This window comes from Varroa jacobsoni, unplaced genomic scaffold, assembly GCF_002532875.2.
Source record: "Varroa jacobsoni isolate VJ856 unplaced genomic scaffold, vjacob_1.0 scaffold_1142, whole genome shotgun sequence".
NCBI lineage: Eukaryota > Metazoa > Arthropoda > Arachnida > Mesostigmata > Varroidae > Varroa > Varroa jacobsoni.
In genome coordinates, this window is record NW_019214044.1 from 412,037 (window position 1) to 435,319 (window position 23,283).

Consider the following 23,283-nt stretch of genomic DNA (forward strand, 5'->3'; position numbering starts at 1 on the left):
AACTATTAGATCGTGCAATTATGCAGGTAGACATAGAAAGGCACGGAGAAGGAACAGGCAAAAACGACATTTGACCTTTCTGTCGACACAAAAGATTGCCGTCAGTATCACGGTAAGAGGATCATCATCGGTGCCATGCGGGTAGCAACAGTGGCGACCTCGTCATCAGCAACTGCACCGTTCTTGCCAGTTTCAGCGTTGCAATAAGCCAAATCAACATGGCAAAAAATAGCTTTTCCACATGACCAGCCCCTAGCTGTCACATGATCGACACAATGATTGAAAAGGGGAAAAAATCAATAGAACAACAATGAAAAGACACGGTAATATGAATGGCAAACCGGGCAGAAATATACGAAGTGCAATTACACAAAGCGTCGAAGGTATATAGGATGAAAAAAGCGGCGCAAAAAGCTTTATATCGAAACGTATCTCAATGCAGGCACAAGGACCCTATCACGACCAGCAGTTGTATGTATAGTAGACTCATTGATGATCGCGGGCTGAAAATCAAATATCCGGTTGGAAATTGGAAGAGGAGGAGGATCTCGCGGGCGATATATCTGCTATCGGCCTCGTTGTGTGGAGCATGAAAAGATTATGGCATACATGCAAACTTCGCTCCTTGTCACCTGCGTGGAACAACCTATACCTAAGCATCATTTAACAAAAGAAAAAGACAACGTGAAAAAAACCACCTAAATCCACCATCGTCTAAGTGACGCTAAAAGAGATGTTCGCCAATCTAAATTAAAGGGATTTAGGACGGTTGTAAAATGGCCATCACGACCTGCGCAATCCGGCCAGTCAACCTAGCTTCTCTGTGCTACAGATCGTTGAAAAACTAGCCGATTGTAAACGCGCTTTCGACTGTCCATCAACAAAAAATGAATATTGTCATAAAATATAGAATTGCAGGCTTAAGCCTGCAATTGATCTCACGCATATAGTATTATGGCACCATTGCTTGAGAGCAAGTGCACTAGAGAAGTAACTCTACACGCGGGCGTTTAATTTAGAAATACCATCCATATACGCAAGTAAGGTTACGATTTGTATCAGCGTCCATTGGCGTTACTGCTTTCTGTTCGTTCATGCCATTCATTGTTCATCGACAGTCGCAGTCGACAGGCACTTCATGCTAGAAATGCCCTACATGCATACGTAGCTGCTTCCAACGAGAAAGAGTACTTATCATTGTCTTGGCCTAGAGCGGCCGGCCTGCTCCTGGCTTGGCCTAGCGGTCTGTTATTTTACAGAGCCGTATCAAGCATAATTGCCATAGTCGCCGTCATCGTTGTCGACTTCAAGTTCCGTCCATCGCGTGGTCGAGAGAACAGAAACGTGGTAAGCCATGCATTCTGAAGGAACAAATGAGCCCATCAGTAACAGCAGCCTGACTTGACGGACGATCACGCCTAAGCCGAAATAACTGCTACGATGTTTTTTCCAACTGCGTTAGAACAGCACAGGTAGCATCGGTGTGATATAGGTCGGTATTTGTGTCAGACGCTAGTTTGCAGCCCGTGACGCGGCCGTTGTTTTGGCTGGACGAATACCTAACTAGCAGGTGTTAGCTCTTCAACGACAGAAGCCGCATAGCGTATTTTGATGGTTTGTGATACTACACTAGCATCATTAGGTCTTTTTTGCAAGTGGAAGTCCATTTACTTGTGAGACAGAATGATGGCTCGTGAGTCTGCTATTGCTGCTGCTCGTAGATATACGTAGAATACATTTGCTATATACGCTAAATGATTTCCAGCTGTTCTACATCGGTAGGTATATTGAGTTACCGTTTTTCCGAGGAGCCGATAGTAGGAAATAGGTATGCACTGTGCGAGCGCATCGCCTCTATTCAGGGAAAATCATGATGGATAAATATATGAAAAAATTGGTGAAGAGCAGAAACATGTATGTAATTAGTGCTCTGTAGAAAAAAATTGTTGCCATTACTTCATTGTCCTTTGGACAGACACAAGGAACAAGGACTTTCGGATAGGATTGTTTGTCATTGAGGCGAAAGCTAGAATATGTACACGAAATGTACTCATATGACGCCCTCAATTATACAAATCGATGTTCTATAAGGCAGGTGGACCTGATGGGGTTTGCCTTGTTGCTGATGCTGTCACAGCTTGAAGTACAAGTTGAAGCGTTGCCTAGATAGGCCTATTTGTGCATGCCACACAGTATGAAATGCAAAAAGCTATTCAGGTTTGAAACAGTTTGAAGCACATAGCGATGTCTAAAAAATAGAAAAAGATCGAGAGAGTGCATCAACCACTTGAATTTTCACTGCTACTGCTGGAGATGAATCCATTAGCTTTGTTTTTTCTTCTTTTTTTATAAATAGGGTACGTTTGTACAGATCAAGAATCATATTTCTACAATCTGCCATTTGTATCTTTTCTTCACTCAAAGGTCTGGTAAAGAATACAATATATTACGCAACATGAACGTCTAGCTTGCCAAAAAAACACGAAATCTATTTTTGAATCTATTGAAAGTTCTTACTCATTTCAAAGGGTTACTGGGCTACACTGTCAGTGGGCAAATTTTCCTTCAAAATGAATCATCCTTTGCTGAAAGCTTCGTGAATCCGATCGTCGAGCTTCCTTAGCTGCCGCGTGGCTCGACATCTCTTCAGTCGTGAGTAATTCGAAAGACGGCTTGCGAGTCATAGTCGCCTGTCTCCCATTGTAGACGGACGCTTGCATTATCAGCTCGGCGGGATTCGATAACAATTGCAAGCTGTGATCATACACAAACGTGTAAAAGTTGCTTGGAATTGATCTAAATTCAACGAGTCCTATACTACTACTGCCCTAGCAATCTAAGAAGTATGTAGAGACAAGGATATATCGCGATATCAGCGGTAGCGGAACAGGAAGCTGTACCAAACCGAGATGATATAAAACTTAACAAAAACTGCCAAATTAATATACACACAAAGTAAGTTGTATGCGGCGTGCTCGTCGGACGCGATAGAACGTCATGTTTAATTTCAACCAAAACGACCACTTTTTCGCTGCTTGCTATGAAATGTACAGACAACACTTGCTGGTTGGTTTTTGCTCGCGTTAATTATTTGCGTCACCGATATTCCGATAATACTTATACTACAGGGCAACCAATGCTGCATGTACGTAACGCGTATCGCAAACTGGACAGAACATCCGTTATCTATACGCATGCATCTATCTATAACCTACTATGTGTGACATGATTATCTCTCCATACTCCTGCTATGACGCAGTCGAAATAGAACGAATTCCGCGAGACAATCGACATTCTTATCGATCAATTTTTTAGTGCTGACATTAATAATAACGACATCATCTTATAACAGAGCGTGCAGATTATCTAAATTAGCCTAATTATAATTCACAGTGGCACTACCCTCATAATAATTATCACAGCTCTATCGTTAACGCACGCTCGTGCTATTGACAGCGCCGTCAATAGCATCTGTTAGTAGGCACAACTACTTACGGCTCACACAGACAGGCCGTGTCCTAACAGTTGGTGGTAGCAGATCTCCTAACGAAAATAGGGAAAAAATTAGTAATTTTATTTGCCAAACACTTTGTTTTTACCGCTTTTAGATCATAGAATCGAATCTTGCCCATCTTCTCTGAACACCACGATCATTTCTAGCGTATAACGTAGGCAGTGTAATCGCCGGCGACGTTTTCGTTCGCCAATTCCTTCACTAGTAAACACTGATCTGAGCTCTTTTAGTAGCCACGTTATTCCGTTCATGAAAGATTCGAACCGATTGGAGAAACTTCGCTTAGCCATAGCCCGTTGGATCCACAGGTGCTAACGAGTAAATGTCACCGGAAAGAGGGCTGACATGACAGAGAGACTGTTCTCGATCCCTGTCAGTCGCCGGCAATACTCGCGCTGCAGTTCAAACATCGCATTACCGATATTGATTGCGATAAATAGTTTAGTTTATAAAAGTTGAGACGCCGCTTCCTTGCACTTACCAGCAGTAACTTCTTAGTATACATAAGAGACTGATCGCCAAAGGAAACGGGTCTTAGCACAGGAAACGAGGTCCAACGACTAGCGTAGTAGTACTAGCAGTTGCGAGTTGCCATAATTCCTGTTTTTGCACAACCAGCGCCTTCCATTCACTTCAGTTCTGTCGGTCGGCGTTTTTTTCGATTCCATCCCAATGAATTCTACTTGCTCGTGCACGATGCCCGTGGGCGAGCAACGAATCTCGGCGCAACTGGGATACCCCAAGGCTACGCCAGTTACAGCAGCACGAACATTTACAAGCAAGGCCCATTGATGTTCCTTCAAAACTGGTGGGTCTGCTTCCCAACTCGATCGACTATGATTAGCCAGCAAACTACGAGATAGCATGCAATCGAAACATAAGGTAAGAGAAATAAAGAAGGAACGCAAGCTAGCCAGCTGCATAGAAATTGGCAAAATTGTCGACGACACCATAAATTATCATGGCGGATCTTGCACCTACTACCATCATTATCATTGTTACCAATAAGACGTGTGCGTTTACAATTCGAAACAAAACCGGATAATATAATGATGTTATTTAGAAACTGTGCAAGTAATAGTTAGATAGCCGACGGTCCTTGCAGCAGACAGACTCAAGCTTAATGCTTTGATGGAAACCTAGCAGACGAATCGATCAAGCAACTGCCGTCCGAGTGGCAGTCTGCTATCGTATTTGATTTTTGCTTCGCCTTTTTGGCTGCCTAGCTATTTTTTTAGCTGTCGTCTGCAATTTGCATTGTTGTTGTTGTTGTTTTTTTTCCTGTTGTTATTATCGTCCACGCTGCTGTTATTTTAGCTGTTGTAAGTTTCCTTATTTTAATCAACAATGCCGACTCGACAGACGACCAACGTAGCGGCTGGTCAGCCAATGGCTATGCGCTCCTTTTCCTTTCGTAAAAACCTAATAGAACGAAAATAATGACGCTGTCGACGACGACGACAATGACCGCATCGGAAAGACGAATGGGGTCGAGTGAATTATTTATCGAACGCTGGAGGGGTAAGTGGCGACACGACAGAACGTGGCGAGCATGACGCGTCTACGTTTACCCATCCCTTGCATTAAAAGGCGCTCAAATCACATTAGAATAACTGCGTATTATCGTATGCATAGGTCAATACATTTATAATGTACCATAGTGTTTACACAAAAGGTCGATCCATAGATATAACAAAGAATATATGAACTGCTGAGAAGATAATGAAATTTTGTGAGAGAATTACGTTACTCAACAGTAGTAGTTGATGCGTATTTTGGCTTAGTGGGCAATTATTCAGCGCGATTTCTTAGTGTATTGATATTGATCTAAGGGGCATTGTGTACATGTGTGTGTTCTGCGTATAAAGGATCCACCAGCGAAGACATAATCGCGTTGACAAACTTAGCGCTTTCAGCGATGCGATACGTTGAAATTGTCTATCGGGTTTGTGCATTTAAATAATGTCACTTCATTCAATAGATCTCTCTCTACTAATCATTGTGAACAGCGTTATAAGACAGGAAAGCAACAGTAGTCAAATAATTTGTAAACGTTACCAGTATTTCTGGTCAACTTTTCGTACAAGACGATGTACGATTGACTTAGACGCGGCCATTTCCTGTGAATTCTGTCCCGTCATCGGACCAGCATGCCTGCGACTACACAACCGCGCCTGGTAATCGGTCTAAGGTCGTCTCTTCACCCTTCACCGTAATACGGAAAATCGAACCTTAAAACGTAAAGGTTCGATTCCCACTAATACCACTTTATCTTTAGTCGTCCTATCATATTTCTAGCGGGAACAACAGAAAGATAAGATACCGCCCAGTTGACCTCGTTATCGATTATATGTAATCTGTTGACTGACTGCTTATGTCACCGCTCCGCCTATGGCCCACTACACAATGCGGCCCGCGCTTTTACGATTCGTGAGCATCAGCCGCTCTGCAAGCGCTTGAATGGGCCGCAGTAAAACAGAGCTCGTTCGAGTGAGAGGTTCGTCTCTGTGACGTGAAAGGACATCGTGGCCGGAGTGACACAAAAAAGGACAGAATGAAAACCGGACAGAATGAAGCCTACCTGTGAGGTTGAAGGTAGTATTATTGATCCAGAGCCGATATAAGCAAAGGTAAACTATGAACCTGCTTTTTTCTATGGCTCAGAGTCAGCACTAGTCAGCGTCTTGCAATAGCAGAAAAGAAATTGAAGATTGTGCTGATAGGTACGGTTCCGTGCAGCTGTGGGCTTCGAGTACGACTGTAGTCGTTCATGCCGTCGTCCAAATGCTCGGCTGGCGTCGCCGTCTCTGCGGCTCGTAAAAGACAATTCGACAGGTATCTTCTATCGCTTGGCATCGATTTGTTAGTCTTAAAATAGTCCGATTTACCAGTCGGCCTAACAACGATAACAACACGCGCAGTAGAACTTTAGTTGGACGGTAAATGCGTTACTGACGCCGGAACGATACCGCTGATTTACTGCGCAACAAAGAAAAAAAAATATAAATTGCACAGTTCGACGCGTACGACACGAGAAATAGTGGAGGGCAAAAGTCACACGGCTTGTCACTTCCCGCATTAGCAAGATCCGGCAGGAAGATCGTTCTGTTCAGACACTCATACGTTGAGTGAATCGAATGTCTCAAGGCAATCCAGTTCTTGCAATTCTTGGCAAACCAGTAAATGAAAGAAGCCGAAGATAAGGTCTGCGAAGATATGCTTTGCTTCACAACCGCCCGAGGTGGAAAGACACCAAAATTAAGCGGTAGTTCACAAAATCATGGCACCATTATTATCTATACCATGGAGCTGGACAGCACTAGTTAGAAACCAATGTCTATGATAAAATTGAGTTTCGCTATTGAGTACTTCTACTGATGCAGTTTTAGACGATACGTATAACGAACTAGTTTGGAATGATTTGGAAAGCGGCCCGCTCCTGTGTACCAGTGCATTACTTTAATAAGCGGTAGCTATGCGCTTGCAAATTCCCTGTTGCCGCCATCTAATAAATAATACGATAAGTAAACAACGATAGGAGTCGATATTAAAATAGGTGGCTTATTAGCTACCTATTTTAATAGGGGCTTCGTTGCACTGCATATATGAGAAGACAACAGAGATGGGCTTTGTTGACTCATCGATCAATAACGATTTGATGGTTCGATACTACCAGCATGATTATTGTTATATTGTATCATTATCGTTGTCTTCTGAAGTCTTCTGTGAAGCCGTGTCTATTGTGTCCGCATGAAAATAGATACCGCACAATTGATTTCCCTAATGCAGTTAACCAGCAAGTCGCACCAGGCAAACGCGTACATTTTCCTTTGGCTGATCAATCGCGCTCAACGCTAAACGCGTCTAAACGTATAACGGTAACGTTTATCATCCCGGCTTTATTCAAATTCGTCTTTATTGGAAACAAAGAGAGAGAGAGGGAGAGAATCGCGCGGGTTTCTTCTAGGTCTTCCGAGAAGACCTAATATACAATTCTGCCAACAAATTTTTCTAATTGTTTTGTTCAAGGCAGAGCAGAGCATCAAGGTAATTTTGGATGATAAGATTATGTAGCGGGATATTAGATTTATCGTTGTTGGACGGAACGAATTAGTACCCCATGGTGTACTAGCGCACTTAAGCACTTACTATGCACATTTATGAAGAGAGGGCAAAATCGCTTTGTTCATAGCTCATTCGATAAATGTCATTATCGCCATTAATATTATATTGTATCGTCATTATTGTGGCTTATGTTGTCGTTATTGTCGGCCGGCCGGTGGTAACTTCGTCAGAATTCAGGTCAGGTAGTCGATGCTGCATCAGGCAGCAAGTAGCAAACAAAGAAAAACATCGCGTCAAACAACTGCCTCTTTGTACGTAGAGTAGAATTTGGACGCAGAGCTGGAACTTACCTATACCGTTATCGTGTACCAATGTTTCTCGACGGTCGACGTAATATGTCAGACTCTTGAAGAGGTCACTTCGTTCTCTAAAAGTCAATTTGTGATAGGTATAGTCTGCTAGTGCTTCTGGAGTCAATCGAACGTTTGACATTTAATCAAAAAGAAAAGAAGGGCGTAAGAATAATTTTGATGGTACTTCTTAGCTTTTCAACGTTTCATCACAGGTGCCGCATTATTTCTCATACAATTGAGACCGAATTTAACGTTACCAACAATATAAGGCAAGCATACAAACGGCTACAACAACAAAATAGCATTCAGCATCGCTCTAAATGTGGTCTGTGCGTCAAGGTGTCGTTGTTCCAGAAACACATGTTCCATCTTGTGTTATCCCACCTCTCCCATTGTCACTATTGAGTTCCCGCTTTAACTAATTAGTAAATGGGTAGCAAATCACCAAATCCCTTTCTGCTGGTACCGACGATAAACAAGCGGCAAAAAAAATATACATAGGTCAAAGGTACAAAGTATACATAGGTCTCCGCCCGCCCGTTTCCCAGTTCGCCAATTCTGCCTCTGCTGTCTCTACAGCGGCGTCTTATGACCGATCGGTTTCGCAGGTACCGTAATAACTGGATACGTTGAGCACGCATCACTCACCAGTATTCGTGAGGGAGCGTCAGGGCGGCATGGGGAAAAGAGGAGGTCGCATCTGAAGTAAGCCTTTGGTACTTCTACCCTGCTGGGTGTCCGGACCGACAAGCGAATCAAAATAGGAAAGGTCTGAAGTCGTTGACAGCTGGCTAACTCAATGGAGGGTGCTTTTCGGGGGTCGTAAGTAGCTCTAGGACCGCTAAACAATCAGTCCCTGTTCAAACGGCATATACCAGAGAAGCAATGCAGCTTGACCAGTGGTTTGGTTTGCTGTGGATACCTACGCATTGGATATAAATGCGGTAACTGCAGTATCGACGAAGGCGACGCCGTGGCAACTGTCACGGCAAATGGTCACGGTATATTGACAGCAAGCACGAACAAATGAGCCAGTACCATCATCATTGGTGGCTCAAAATTGAAGACCAATCCCCATCGTGTTTCTTCCTATCAACTGTAGGCTACTGCAGAGCGCGTTCTATACGCGTCCCGGTTCTCGGCCGCCAACTGCCTGATTTCGATTCTGATTTAGTAATGCATGACCGGGAGGGATTGGTCGGGTGTGAATAGTCCCTTACTCATGACTAGCGCAGCTGTAGCTTCGTCGATTTGTTGATTGTCAGTATGCCTTTCGTTTGATATGGGTCAGAAAGTGTAGGAATTTGTACAGGCGCAGCATGGCAGACTTTTGTGGCTAGCTATAACAAATGAATTACGTCAAACTGTACTGCAAATCATACTATTGCTCCTGCAGCTATTGTTACCGTAAACGCACGGACGATACGAGGATTGTAGATGCAGCTGATCGAACGTTTACTTCTCTGCTTTGTTTCGTGAATGTTGGAACGGTTTATATCGGAGCGACCCTGGACTGCAGAATCGGCTAACGGGCAAATCAATATTGTTAGGACAACCGGGTACACGCTCTATCGTAATTAAATACGCATAGCATTGAGATATGACAAACATTTACGTAAGCCCTGGAAACAATGCAATAACATTTTACAGTAATAACATAATACTTGTTATTTTGTTTTCTATTACAGGTAAGAACCGTGGCAGAACTTGGCAGCAAATTTCGAGATGAAACAAGCTTTGAAATGAAGTTAGTAGGTCTCTCTCACTCGTAGTTCTAATTACTTTTACCAAGAAATTCCATCTGTATTTAGTGAGATGTTGTAGGCCGGTCTACATACGAGCATAGGGAGGGCACACGGTACATAAGCGTGCGTCGTTCTATAATACTAGTAGAAGTAGACGAAGCTCCCGATTTGAACTCAGCCTCCATCTACCATACCTATTATATGTTTTTAAAATTGTATCCCGTCATCTGCTCGTTATTCCTTTGCATTGCAAAATTCTATATCTTTTATTCATAACCTAAGATATTTAATTGTACCGGTGGAAACAGTCAAATTCGCCACCAGGATTCTTTTGTAAAGCTGCCAATAGCAGAATATCATCCCCTCAACGATTAGACCCAAGTCCGTCTGATTTGTGCAGGCGGCATCTATCTAACGATCACTGCAGAGCTCAAATATTGCTTTTGAATGAGCTTATTGTAGACTAGCATTAGGGATTTGCCATTTATTTCTACTAAACCTAAAATAGCATCTACTATTCGTCTAATTTGGAACTATGAAAGCGTGGCTGGCACCTTCTACCTCGAAAACCAATAAACCTACCCACTTCATATTCGAAGATCGTCTAACCAGAGCAGCGCCGGCCTGATAAATCACTATTTAAATTTTTTCTCTGCAATGCATACAATCTAATTGCTTAGCTGCAGACGGGCAGGACCGTCGCCACCATGTCCTACCACAGCTACAATTATGGTATTCGTTTTTTTGCCAGTTCCTTGAAATGACCGATAAACCTGTTTTCTATCAGTCACACGGAAAAGTGGATCGATGCACCATATAAGTGACATTTCATTAGCAATGCCCTGGGGAGGGTGAAACGATATATTCGTTCCTAGAAAAACCCACACCTTTCGTAATGGACGCAGCTGAGCATTCCAAATAGTATGGGCATACCTTTTCTTGCTGCGTTTTTAGCACGAGGATTTGTACGCAGAGCTTATTTATTGCGTCAGCAACAGTTTCTTGTATCAGAATTGTTTTGCCACTTACAGATTTGTTAAACTGGTTACCGGTACAATGGCCACAGACACATGCTCTATGGCAGCGCTGACGTTAGCGTCATTATTAGTGCGGTAAGCGTAAGTTCCTATTCCGAACTGGCGCGTTATAGTATATTTGCTCAATGCGGAATCTCACGGACGACCATATCCCGTCTACGATTTCCATTGCCTTGCCAACTACTACTGCTACTAGTTACAGTACTCATAAGATAAGTACCGTGGACGCACACGCTACCGGCTGCCCACTTCACCATTTGGTTAGCAACAGCAATAGATTCCGGTGGCAGGCGTCACAGCCAGACCCAGCCGGCATCCAGCAACAGTTGACTCGGTAACTCGGTTCGTCGTCCCTTTCATTCTCTCTATTTTGATGCGCTTTCAATGTTGGCTCTCTCTCAACAGTAGGCAGCCATTGCTGCTATTTACTTGTCAATGGTTTCTGGTGCAGTTTCATCGAAACTGCGATCGCTGATCTCTCGTTCTCTGCGTGCTTGACCTGAGTAAACGGGACCAACGAAGAGTTGGTTTTGCCTTTTTCGCTCTATTTATAAACCCGACGCGGTACCCGATACGAATGCTGCGTGCCCACTTTTAGTGTCATACTCAGGTCCTGCTCTCATTTTATTTATCCCCTCTTCCTCGTGTCGCCATAGTCACATACGGTCTTTCTCTTGGGAGGGCCTCCGTTACCGCTCCCGGCCGACCCAACTAGCGACGATGCGCCGCTCAGTGTTTGTAACGATCTTCTACTGCTGCTCAATGGTGGACTACACAATTCGACTTAGCGAGAGGCAGAAGCGGGCGTCAACTCATTGCCAGTGAACGAAGCAGGATAGAACCGCAGCGTCGAGTATACGCTCGCATGCAGGCAAATACCTTAAGCACTCACGTACATATATGCATACAGCGCCGTTGAGACATTTACAGAGAGATATGGGCAGGCAGTAGCCGCGCCGCACTAGGTTAGGATCGGTCTGAAACATTGACCTGAACCGGTGATCGGCAGCAAAAGTGGCCCGAGGGAAAAACGAAAGCAGAGAAGGCGTGACTGTTTCTGGGGATGGTGCTGGTAAACTCAGCGTATCTACCGGTGCTACGGCTGTATCTGGCAGTGACGTCGGACACAGCATTGCTTTTTCAGGGGAACCCCAGCAAAATGGCTATATGGTGTGTAACCTATTCGCGCTGGCCCAACATTGTATCTATCTCGATGAACCGAAGTGAATTAACTCCATAATGCACTTTCGCGTTGATAGTAACTACAACAACAGCACGTAGGAAGTAACGAGAAACAGGGAACCAATTGCAGACTTTCTTCATATAGTTGCCTTCTTCAGCGCATACACAGGCGCAAAAGCCTACCGCATATACCCACACACAGACACAAGTACGCCGTGAGCCGTTACAAATGTTTCTGTCTCAGAACCTCTCTTTGAAGTAGCAAACAATGGGCAGAGATAAGCTGGTGTGGAAGGACAGTTTTCGTTGCCGTGGTTCTCGTAGCCGCGGCTGACAATAGAAGGTTGACAGAGGGTACCGTTTCTTGAGCAGGCGCTATCCACAATAGACAGATTCTATCCACCTTTTATGCGATACCTGCTTGTCTGTCTGTAACTCTATGGCCAACTACTACAGGGCGAACGAATAGCTTAACCGGCGCGTGCATCGTTTGGTAAATGTGCGTCTTATCGTTAACATAGTTAACCATTGACACTGCCCGTGAAGACTGATTAACTAGCTACCTGGAAACACCACTGTCTGATCATCTGAACGAGCGTTCGTCGTGATTCGATCTGGCATGTCGTTTGACAACTGGCGTTGGCAAGATGGTCAAAAAAGCTGGACGCTATCTGCTGTATTCCACAGGAGTGCCTATGTTGAAATGGTGCAGAACAATCAGATTGATTTGCACTACTGACCTGTTGGAGTAGATGCAGGTAGAAGGTATGCGACCTTTCAAAAATGGAAGTATATCATGTGGTGGGCCTATTTGGTAGACGGGAAAGAAATTGATGTTATATATGAGGTTCCATAAGTCATAGTTATCATTTTAAAAATGTCGGGGTGATTACAGGGATGACATCACGGGGACAAGCTGTGCCTTTTACAGATCTACTCTACATTTATTAGTACGCGATCGTAAACTATAAACAGCAGACGTTGGCAATGACAGTACGTAAACGCACTCCAGGTTAAGTTCGATGTTACAACTCGATGCAATAAGAACGTAAAATGTTCTAGCGCTGCACTTAGCTTGCAGAGAGCGAGAGTAAAAATCAATGGGACTATTATTGTATAGACTTATTAACATAAGTTAGAGCATGTTGTTTCTAACTTATGCTGCTAAGTCCCGAACGCGAAGGGTAAATATGCCGTACTTCCTTCTCAAACTGCACATATATATTTCTTATGTAGCCAGAGTGGAACCGCCAGGTGTTTACAGGCCGTTTCCGACCTAAAAACTCGGTTCTATCGCAGATGTTCCATGGCTATTTTCTAGCTCAGATTGGGAGACACGAAGCGAATAACCCCCTCGTGGACCTGTGATCTTTTTTCAAAAGGGTCGTTTTTTTCTTGTCAGCTAGCACAGGAAACGACCAACGCTATATGTCGGCGTCTACAGATCTGGATTCGCCAGACTGAATGTATAACTATTGAGAAGAAGTATTACCAACCCTCTGTAAGCTTAAACGGTTCCGTGCCAAAGTGACTCCGGTTTCAGTCCGGGCAATGCCATAGAACGTATTGTCTCATCTATTACCATCCATTATCTAATACGATAGTATTATACTATAGTAAACTTAGCACTAGGCCAAACGCCTACCTTTCCATTCCTAAATATATTATTCACGATAAATATGTGAAAAGCAACAGATCTTTAAAATAATGATTTTTAATGACAGCAGCATAATCTAAGGCTTCGAGATGGCCATAAACCCTTGCGACGCGATGGGAGCTTGCTCCCTCTGAGCGTTCCGTGATATGGCTACAGAGTGATACGCTGGGGCCTGTTGAAGCAGCAGCGATAGCAGTAATAGCAGCGAGTAGTGGCGACGATTTTATTAGTAATCGATCATAAACACTAACGTATGAATTCGTATGTAATAGGATTACTATGCCTATGTTTTTGTTACGTCTTGATTGATACGTTCGCCATGCGAAAATAACAGTTAATATGAAATACTATTTTCGATCTATACGCTTCCCACTCAGCTAGTTGACGCCGAGAGCCGTCTATATATTTCTGATTCTCGGTTCAAGTTGTTACATGTCAAAGCACTTCTTCTGTCAAAATGTATCAGTTATTAGCTGTCTGCTATGTCATTGATAAGAAGGTGATGTTCCGCTACGTGCGTCGTGCGTCGCTCTATCTTTCAATGGCGATACGGCAAACAATGTGTTCAGATGATTAATTACTTTTAGCCAAACGGAATAGAAGAAGCGTAAATTCGAATGAGATCGGGCCGTAATAGATCTATTTACAGTTGTGTCACACGCTCGGCGGCTGTTTGTCAAGCACCCACTTTCTCCACTTTTTCTCTTCGAACAAAGCCCATGTTCTCTGATTGATAAGCAGTCAGCTTGGCCGCTCTCTCTCTCTCTCTCTCTCTCTCTCTATATATATATATATATAATATATATATATATATATATATATATGCATGGAACTCGTAAATTTAACACTGACGTTTTGTTGTTTGAACGACCTGAAATATTTTAGATGTCTTCATTGATTCGACATAGGAATTCCCTAGGAATATATTGACAAAGCTGAAAATAGCTACTGATACATATAAGGGGTTACGTACGCGAGTGGTTCGTCGTCAAAAAGAACTGTACTTATCCACGTGTCTGTTCATACCGGGCGGGCATATGTGCATGGTCAGAAGATGAGGAAATTTTGTATTACTTCGATATCTTATCTACAGCATCCTATTACTACATCACTATTCACCATCAATCGATAGAATTGTTTCGGGTTCATGGACTTGCCTCAAAGGGCAACAACCAGGGGGCAAATTAATTCATCGCATGTTTGATATGTCCTTTTAGTGTGGTAGTTAGGTGAGTAGTTGGCTTGCCAACAGGAATACTACATGTAGAAGTAGAACCAAATCGTCAGTATCAAATTTGCAGTTATCTGATCGTTGACCTGTAAGGTTTCCTTAGTTGGCCAACTTGTTTTTCTTAAAGGGTCCATACCAATGAACTACAACGGCCACTTTCAACGAAAGCTTCTGCTTATACCGTGCTCTTCGCCGCGCAAACCGATCGATACACATTGTCATTTAGCCTAATATCTTGTCACCCGCACAAATTGCAACAATGTAGCAATATGCGTTGTGTGCTTCACATCGTCATGTGACGCCACTAATGTGACACTTTTTCATTCTGTCTTTGGGTAATGTTTAGGGCCTCGCACAACCCTTTGCCAGTGGCCAACAAATTCGCCAAAAAAAGTAGCGTTTTTCTGTAGCATAATTTTCATTTACTGGCTACAATGGGAGGCTATAAAGGCTATAAGCTGTATGCAGTATTTCATGCTTTGTATCCTAGTGTTGGTTCTACTGTACAAGCGAAGCCATATGTTTTTGCTGACAAATGACGGCCGGTCATGATTATAAAGCAACCATTTGCTCTACCCCGAAAAAATGCCGTATAAGACAACACTTTTCGCATAGATCTCGCCACCGTAGATGACTATATAATTGCGGTAGCATGTCGACCGGTTAGAGGGGAACATTTTCGCAAGAACGACACAGTTACATGTTGCTCTTACGTACGATGCTAACAAAAACATGTCTCAGTTCATCCCTGCCTTAGCCACCCAAAAGGTACATCCTATACGTCGACAGACATTGTGTAATTTCCACTGCGCAATCGGACACAGTCATTGTTGCTGTTCTGACGCGCGTAGAACTGACTGGACGTTTAAGCGTGGCATTTGTCTCATCCGACGAAGGCGTAAGTGACGAAAATGAACATTGGTGGCTCCCTTTGCGTGGTCATAATTTTCGTTAGTTTAGTAACGACGATGACTACTTCAAAGGTCATGAAGCATCGAATACAACTGCCCACAATGCTGCTACGAGTCGGGGTATAAATAAGTCCGCTGGAATAAACTATCGACGTAACGTGTGTCCGTCTTAACTTCAATCCTCGCTTATCGACCATGTTCTCATGTAGTACTCCAGGCATCCTTTGCTGTTTGATAGACAGGTGTTAGGTATTATATACGGAAGTTCTGACGGTAATCGTTGTTGCCGCCTGTAGGTTAGACCTGAGGCCTTGTAGAGCAATGTAAAAAAGACTACACGTTGCTATCTATATTCAGCGTTGTCCTGATGTGAAATCAGGACACTTTTGACTATTGAGCATATCAATCTATAATGGCTAAAGGTCGTTTTATTGAATTGAATTTCAGATCAGCTAAAAACAAGTAACATTATCAAAAAACCCTATCACATTAGTATATTCGCATGCAAGAGACACTCGTAAGCAGTAACAGTTACCTTATGATAGAAAGATCGGCTTAAGAACCTTCGAAATAGTAACCACTGTTCAAGCGTGCTAGCGCCAGAAGGGGTTCTTAATCAGTGTACCTCTTCTTACGGTCTAAGGTAACAATGGACGTCTGCGTCTTTCTGGCTTATAGGAATCTAAGAGTATGCTTCCTTTCGAATCATGTAACAATCTGTTATGTCGACTGTGATTGATACACCTCCACTCCAGTAAGCGGACAATCTATTTCGAGCTAATTAACGCGCCGATTATTTGTTTTACTCGCGCCTTCCTATACTAGAGTCCTGAATCCTGTGGTTGATTGCCGTTCATTGTGGTTGGGTACTGATCACGTAGCGGAACACTGGCCTATACAATCTGCCGCAGTCACTCCTACCATCAAAAGTAGTCTGGAGCTTTCCAAGTCAAGTAGCAACGGTTGTAAGCGGACATTAGTATTCGTTTATTTCTCGCTGCCATGTACAATTTCTATACATTTTCTGTTTGAGCGTGATATATTACTATATAGTGATGCTATGCCTATCTGCCGCTCGTCCAAGATGTTAGGATACATATGCATGTATAAAAAACAGGAAAATGTTCAATAAATGAAAGTCAAAACAGTGTTAGCAGTATAGTATCATACGCTTTCTCACGTGCTATTTACATTGTAATCGTATTTTTGCAAAAACGTCGTATATCTCCATTGATAGGCAGACGTACTGAATGTTTGTAAGAAGTTACACTAAACAATTAGATTCACTGCTAGATGGTACATCAACATCAACATTGTGGTATATTGAGGGAATGGGAAGGAGGTAGACAAGACGTTACAAAGACGATGAACAAGGCGCTAAAGTACGGGGTCTATGATATGATCATAAAATACACGGGACTAAACGAGAATGGTTCATTTTCAAAACAAGAGAGAGCATTTACTGTGTACCTTTACTGCACAGAATAATCGAAAACCCAATGTTCATAGCCGACGTCTCTTCTAAATTTTGAGGGGGAAAATTTGACGTACCGTGACCACTTGGGTTAGTTAGTGTTTAAGTCATATGACCATTCTTGGTAAACGGGACCTGCCTGCCTGCCTGCCTGCCAGGACGATTGTCAGCGATCGACAGACAGTCAATTATTTACTGAGCTGTTATGTTAAAGAGGCACACTTGAATCGATGCGGCCATGGATCGCGTCAATTGACGGAGGAGGAAGACGCACACTTAACTAAAAATCAATGCTACGCGTTTGATGCCATCATGGCGTACACGCCGTCCCAAAAAAAACCGATAAAAACATCGGATCTTGCCATCAGACCAGGCAAATGTCTTCTGACTAGTCTCACCTCTTCAATCGCTGGGACCAAGGACTCATTGACTGATGAGCTTTTTTCTCGGTACAGCGAATCGTTATCAGATGATGATGATGATGATAGCGCGCGCATTCAAATTATTGCTATCGGGCGATTAGCTTTGAGTGCAACGAATTGAAATTTAATATTGTCGTCTTTTTTTTTTTTTGTACGAGAGAGATATATAGCTGACAGTTACACACGTATCCTTTTCGGATGGGTTTAGCAAACAGCTTTATGACTGTTACGCACCACATAGAAGGTTATATTAGAAATGAGTTACTGATAATAGGTGTTCCTGGTGTGCTTGTTTTTCAACGAAAGGAATTAGCCAGCATCCGGTGATAATTGAACTTGTTTCGCCATTCTCACTGCTTAAATACACCGGTTCTTTCTGCCAGCTGTGTGAGCTTGTTCAAAACTCAATTAGAATCTAGACGTCTCCCTTCAAGAGCGGGATTTCGCATCGGGCTATAGTTGATAAACTTTCATGGAAAAATCGCACACGTACTCTACCCGGCGACACTTTTAGGAACAGTTCACCCTCGACAACTTACGTTCGTAAGTTGCGCGGGGGGGGAGGGGGGGGGGTCAACGTAACGGTCTTTCAGGATGCGTTCCAGGCTTACATGTGTATCTAGGCGTTAAGAGGTAGACACGACACGGCTTTGAGTTATTATCTGTCGTCAATGTTTACAATATAATGCTTACCGAAGAAGGTAAATGAGCCAGCTGTTCATATATTTTTTACGTGAACTTGTATCACGATTTCGTATATGTCAATGGCACAGCCTGGAGTTGTCATTTGCTATAACAATTAACGCTGTGCATGTTATAGTACACTGTACACCCAATATCATCAAATGCCTTCGAACAATTTAATTCCAATCTATTTGTCATAATTCCACTTATCTCTATCGTACATTATGGAAATGTGATAGACCATTGTTATGGTCATATGGATTGTCACGGAACTAACCATCTAGCTGCAGCTGTAACTTTTTCATCAATGGTTCCATTGGAATTGAAACTTACACATTCGGGTCATACCCGCACGGCGTTCACAAATGACTTGAACTCTGCTCTGTTAATTACTAGCATTCAGAGTTGGAAGAACGTGACAAAATGACGGATGATAGCTACACCAATCTGCACAAGTCGATTACGTTTCTCGTCTGCCAGACCACTATTCAAGGCATCAATGAGGTTTTACATTTACGTTTCCAATAACACGGGCACGCAGACTTCGACTCAAATAAACGGTGCCCCAGCTCAGTGATGCCTATGCGACCCATATGCGCAGAAACAACAAAAAAACTGCCCATCAACGAAGTGATCTCTCTTAGAAATGTACGTAGTAGACGTCCAGGCTCTGCATGCTTAGCGCGTTCGAACGAAGCCCGGAACGGAGATGTTAACAGATTTCGAGAAGGTTGTGGTAGTGTTCTCCCAGACCAGAACCCAATATCTGACGAGCGACCATTTTGGACAATAAAATGCATGCGCCAAGAGTTTCTATAGCCACATATATACACGGCTTGCGTTCAGCGTGATACGAACGATCTAGTTCTTCCCTGTAGTGGCCAGTAATACCCGCTGAATACGCGATATGCTCACTGGTGACGCTGAATAAGAGATACTCTTACTTCATAACGACGATGACGATGATATTAGTAGTGGTAATAACAATGTTAACAATGATCGTCCTTTTAATGACACTATATAATGCGACGCTTAAGGCGCGAGTTAGTTGTTGTAGCGTTACTCATATTTTAGCTGTTCGGGCAATAGATATTATAGATCATAATAAGCGGATCGTTGTTAGATAGTGGCACAATAGGCGCACTAAGAACATAATTCTTCAGAATAAAAGCTGAAATTCTTACCTATTTAAATACTGCAAATCGATTGGTCTTCCACGGCCGACTCATGGTATTACATAGTGATTTTACATGTTAAGTACAAATAGCAGTATCGTAATTTCAACTGGCTAAGATCCGTAAAGTCTCTGGCAAGCCGATACTACCAAATAGTGGGTCGACAAAAAAACTAAAATAAAAGATTTTTATTTGGTTCTGTCAAATAGAGCTATGCTATTTATTATAGTTATTGTTAACAGAGGCCAAGATGCAATACCATCATCACCGCTGCTCCATCGAATACTGCTAACAATCACTAATAATTACGGTCCGCGTTTAGCTCCCTAGCAAATATATGGCTATTGACGCTACGGTGTCACGGTCGTTTGCGATAAGACACGTAGAAGCTGTCGAAGCCCCAAGCCATTACTTAAGCAATTTACCTTTAAGCTATGCATCGATTTGCGCGTAATCATTACTTAACGATTCAACCGAACGTAATAGATGACAACCCGTTGAGAACAGACATTTTAGCTTGAAAAGCGAACAGACACACACTGTAGAAGAGAAAAGGCTTGCCATTGTGACACTGTTCCTTGGCAGAGTTTAAAGAAAACAAAACAAGACGCTAAATTAGCGGTCTATGTCCTGAGGCGTACCACTAATTCAGTTAGTTGACACATTGTTATTATGTATATAATGATTACCAAACGCAATTGTCGATTCCGTGGGTGCCGACAACAACAAGTACAGAATATATCTCTAACCGAAAAATTCAGCAAGAAAAAAGTTGTCCCCAATGGGCAGAAACAATAAAATTAATTGATTGAATTTAATCGACGATATTGTGTGTACAATATATTTTTTTCTTTTTTGTATGTGAGTGGCCTCCAACCGAACGTCTCCAAAAGCGACTACGCCGGTGGTCTTTTAGTTGCGGCGCCGCGCTCGGCGACAGCCAGTTGCAGTTCGACAAATTGTTTACACTTGAGTTACTCACGCTCTCACAACGTTATATGATAGTTACGCTACATCTGATATTGACGGCTGTGTGTCCTTGGCTGTCGGCGTCTTTTCGATCTGGCCGTTAAGCTAAACGCTAGTGGGCTTTGGCCTAACTCATTGGCCTCGTCGTCCCTTCACCAATGGCAGCCGCCGCTGCTAAGTCGCGGCCTCGGGCATACAGGGCACCCCACTGTGTGATTTAACTCATTGTGAAAATAGTTTATTTGTTAGGGATGCCAACGACCAATGAACGGACAAACCAAGGGACCAGCGGCATGATGGCGTTGGCATAATGTCATGCTTGGTAGGTCGTACGCACTCGTTGAATTGCAAGTCTGCCTATGCGTTTACTCGGCTGCCGCTAGAATGCACGTCCCGATATTTTCCACTGAGGGAATCGAGCTTCTCAACAAGTCAATACCGAAAGGGGTCACGACGGTATTGTATTGGTGACCCGAGCGTATTCTGCCCGTGGCAGTCATATACGCCAACACCATCGCGGTGCCGTGTATTAACCATCTCATCGTGATGCTCACCGTTATCACCAACGGCCTTCTATTGAGCTTTTTTCTCCATTTCTCTATCTCTCTCTCTCTAGGGCAAAAGAAAAGGAACCATCTATCCGTGACTGGCTGACGTTGCATAAAAAAACGTCACAAAACAGGCATTGAAAATAGAAATGTTTGTTGTTCTACTTAATTCAAACACTGAGGCGGACAAGCCCATTGGCTGATGCTTTGCTAGAAATAACACGAAAGTGGCGCCGCTCATGGGATGTCGGATGAATGAATTTCTGCGATTTACTAGCGTATCTTGTATCGAACTATTCGTCCGTATAGATGTGTATATGTTTATAGATATGAGAAGTGTCTCTACGATAAACGGCTGAGCAGGATATGCTGCAGCACATGATCACGCTCGATTCTCAAGCTGCCTTGCAGTAATCGAAGCAGCGATATGCGGTCAAGATGAACTTTAACGTGGCGATTACCGTACTGCTGATAAAAGCCTTGTAATCTGTTCCGTTAGATCTCATTTGCAACTAAGACGCTGCCAAGGTCATTCTCACTGCGATTTTCATTTCTGCCTGGCATCATAGTATAGCGTAGATCACAACGGCCGCCAGAAGAGAATGGCAAAACACCAGAACAGCGCCTGAGTGAAGGGTCGACTTCAATCAACCAAACACAATACATTGAAGCTATCTATCTGTTATTAGTGCGGCTGGTATTGTTTATTTTTAGAGTGATCATGCACGGAATCTATTGATTGAATGTTGGCTCTTCATTTTGTAACAGGGGCAGGTTATTTTTGCCATTACTCTATAGGCCGAATTGTTAAACTGCTGAGCGGACCAGATGTAAAGGCAGCGAGTTTCTATCCAGTAAGAACGTGGGTATGCGCTCGGACCAGCAATGGATATCTATGTTAAATTCTCGTATAGCTAAACGGGGTAATGCAGAATGGTTTCCGGGTCCGCGAGTGGACTATGATGGACAATTACCCGTAATTTCCGTCTCACTAGACTCTGTTTAGTAATAGAACAATGTTACAAATTAAATGCGTTTCGTCAAATGCCGTGCTTCTAATGATTTAGAAGGAGGATATAGTGCTTGGCATGTTACGTCTTTATTTTCATTCCAAACGTAGGAAACGGTCTATCCGATAAATAAAAAACGTTACTCGCATAACCCTTTTTGCTGTTCACACTGTACGTTAATAGCAGACGATAGCCGAAATGAGAATGTTTGTTCTCTAAAGGCTTTTGAAGGACAAATGAATAAAGATCACAAGTGGTTATTTCTTTATCCTGTATTTTTGTATTCCTGTCCATTCTCTATATAAGCTTTAAGGTGAGCGCATCGTGGCCTGGCGTCCCGTAGCGATCTTCTTGAAAGCTACCGGCTGAAAGATTCGACGACAATCATGAGACGGGGACGAAAGACGTTGATGTGGGCAAAGGAAATGGTAACAGGGGCTATTATGTGGACGCGGGCACTGCTGGAAGATTTATCCGGGTGCCACCTTAAGCTGATCAACACATCACGTGCTGAATAACTATCGCTACTGCCTGTGCGACAACCAAATGCGGCAGTGATAAAAAATCTTTGTAGGCTGCGCCTTAAGTGGAATGCATAAAGCGAATATTTTTTTGGATTTTTTCTTTTTTTCTATCAGGAAGGAAGAGCTTACCCGTTCGTCAGCTGAACTGTGTTCGACCTTAAAAATATCTTTATGGATATATTGTGCGCATTCAATCTAGGTACTGTTATTTCTACATACTGAGTGACTCTTACCTTGGTTGCAAGTGCTTCATTAAACCACGTCATTGTCAGGTTTCTGGTATTCTGTTTCCATTAATTATTGAACGACGATCATAACTAGGCTGAACCGTTCGACAAAAAAAAACGTTTTTTTCATTACTGAAAAACCTTGACGCAGGGTAATTCTGATGGGACACACTGTTGTTATTGAGGTTTTGGTTAATATCGGGTCTTCTCGCCTGTTACAGTCGCTGTTTTAGTTGATTTGATCAACCGATTTTGACGCTAAATCCCGTTAAAAATTAACTGTTGATTCAACTTAACCTACCCCAACTTCTACTGCGATGATGATAACGCTGTTCGTGGCCATAACAGTCGACAATCAATCTTTGATTGATAGCCATGTTAAAAATCCCGAAGAAAACTCTGAGCTGCGCTTTCTCAATCTACATTTTATTCCGTCTCGGGCCGTAACGCTTGCACTTACCTTATTTGCTGTAGTATGGCGCAATGACCGCTTGGTTGTTGGCTGTCGATAATCTTTATTTGATCGATGGTATTTAACAAACGGAAGGGCAACGG

General features: G+C 43.0%; 1 protein-coding gene and 1 long non-coding RNA gene across 2 annotated transcripts in view; both read left to right on the top strand.

The window, feature by feature from the left end:
• Positions 1 to 23,283, top strand: part of LOC111267039 (protein amalgam) — a 113,678-nt gene that overhangs the window by 74,751 nt on the left and 15,644 nt on the right. The gene's annotated exons all lie outside the window — the stretch shown is intronic.
• Positions 4,647 to 22,677, top strand: LOC111267041 (uncharacterized). The gene is made up of 3 exons (XR_002684383.2): positions 4,647 to 5,035; positions 9,621 to 9,679; positions 22,284 to 22,677. It is a non-coding gene; the product is annotated as an uncharacterized LOC111267041 (long non-coding RNA).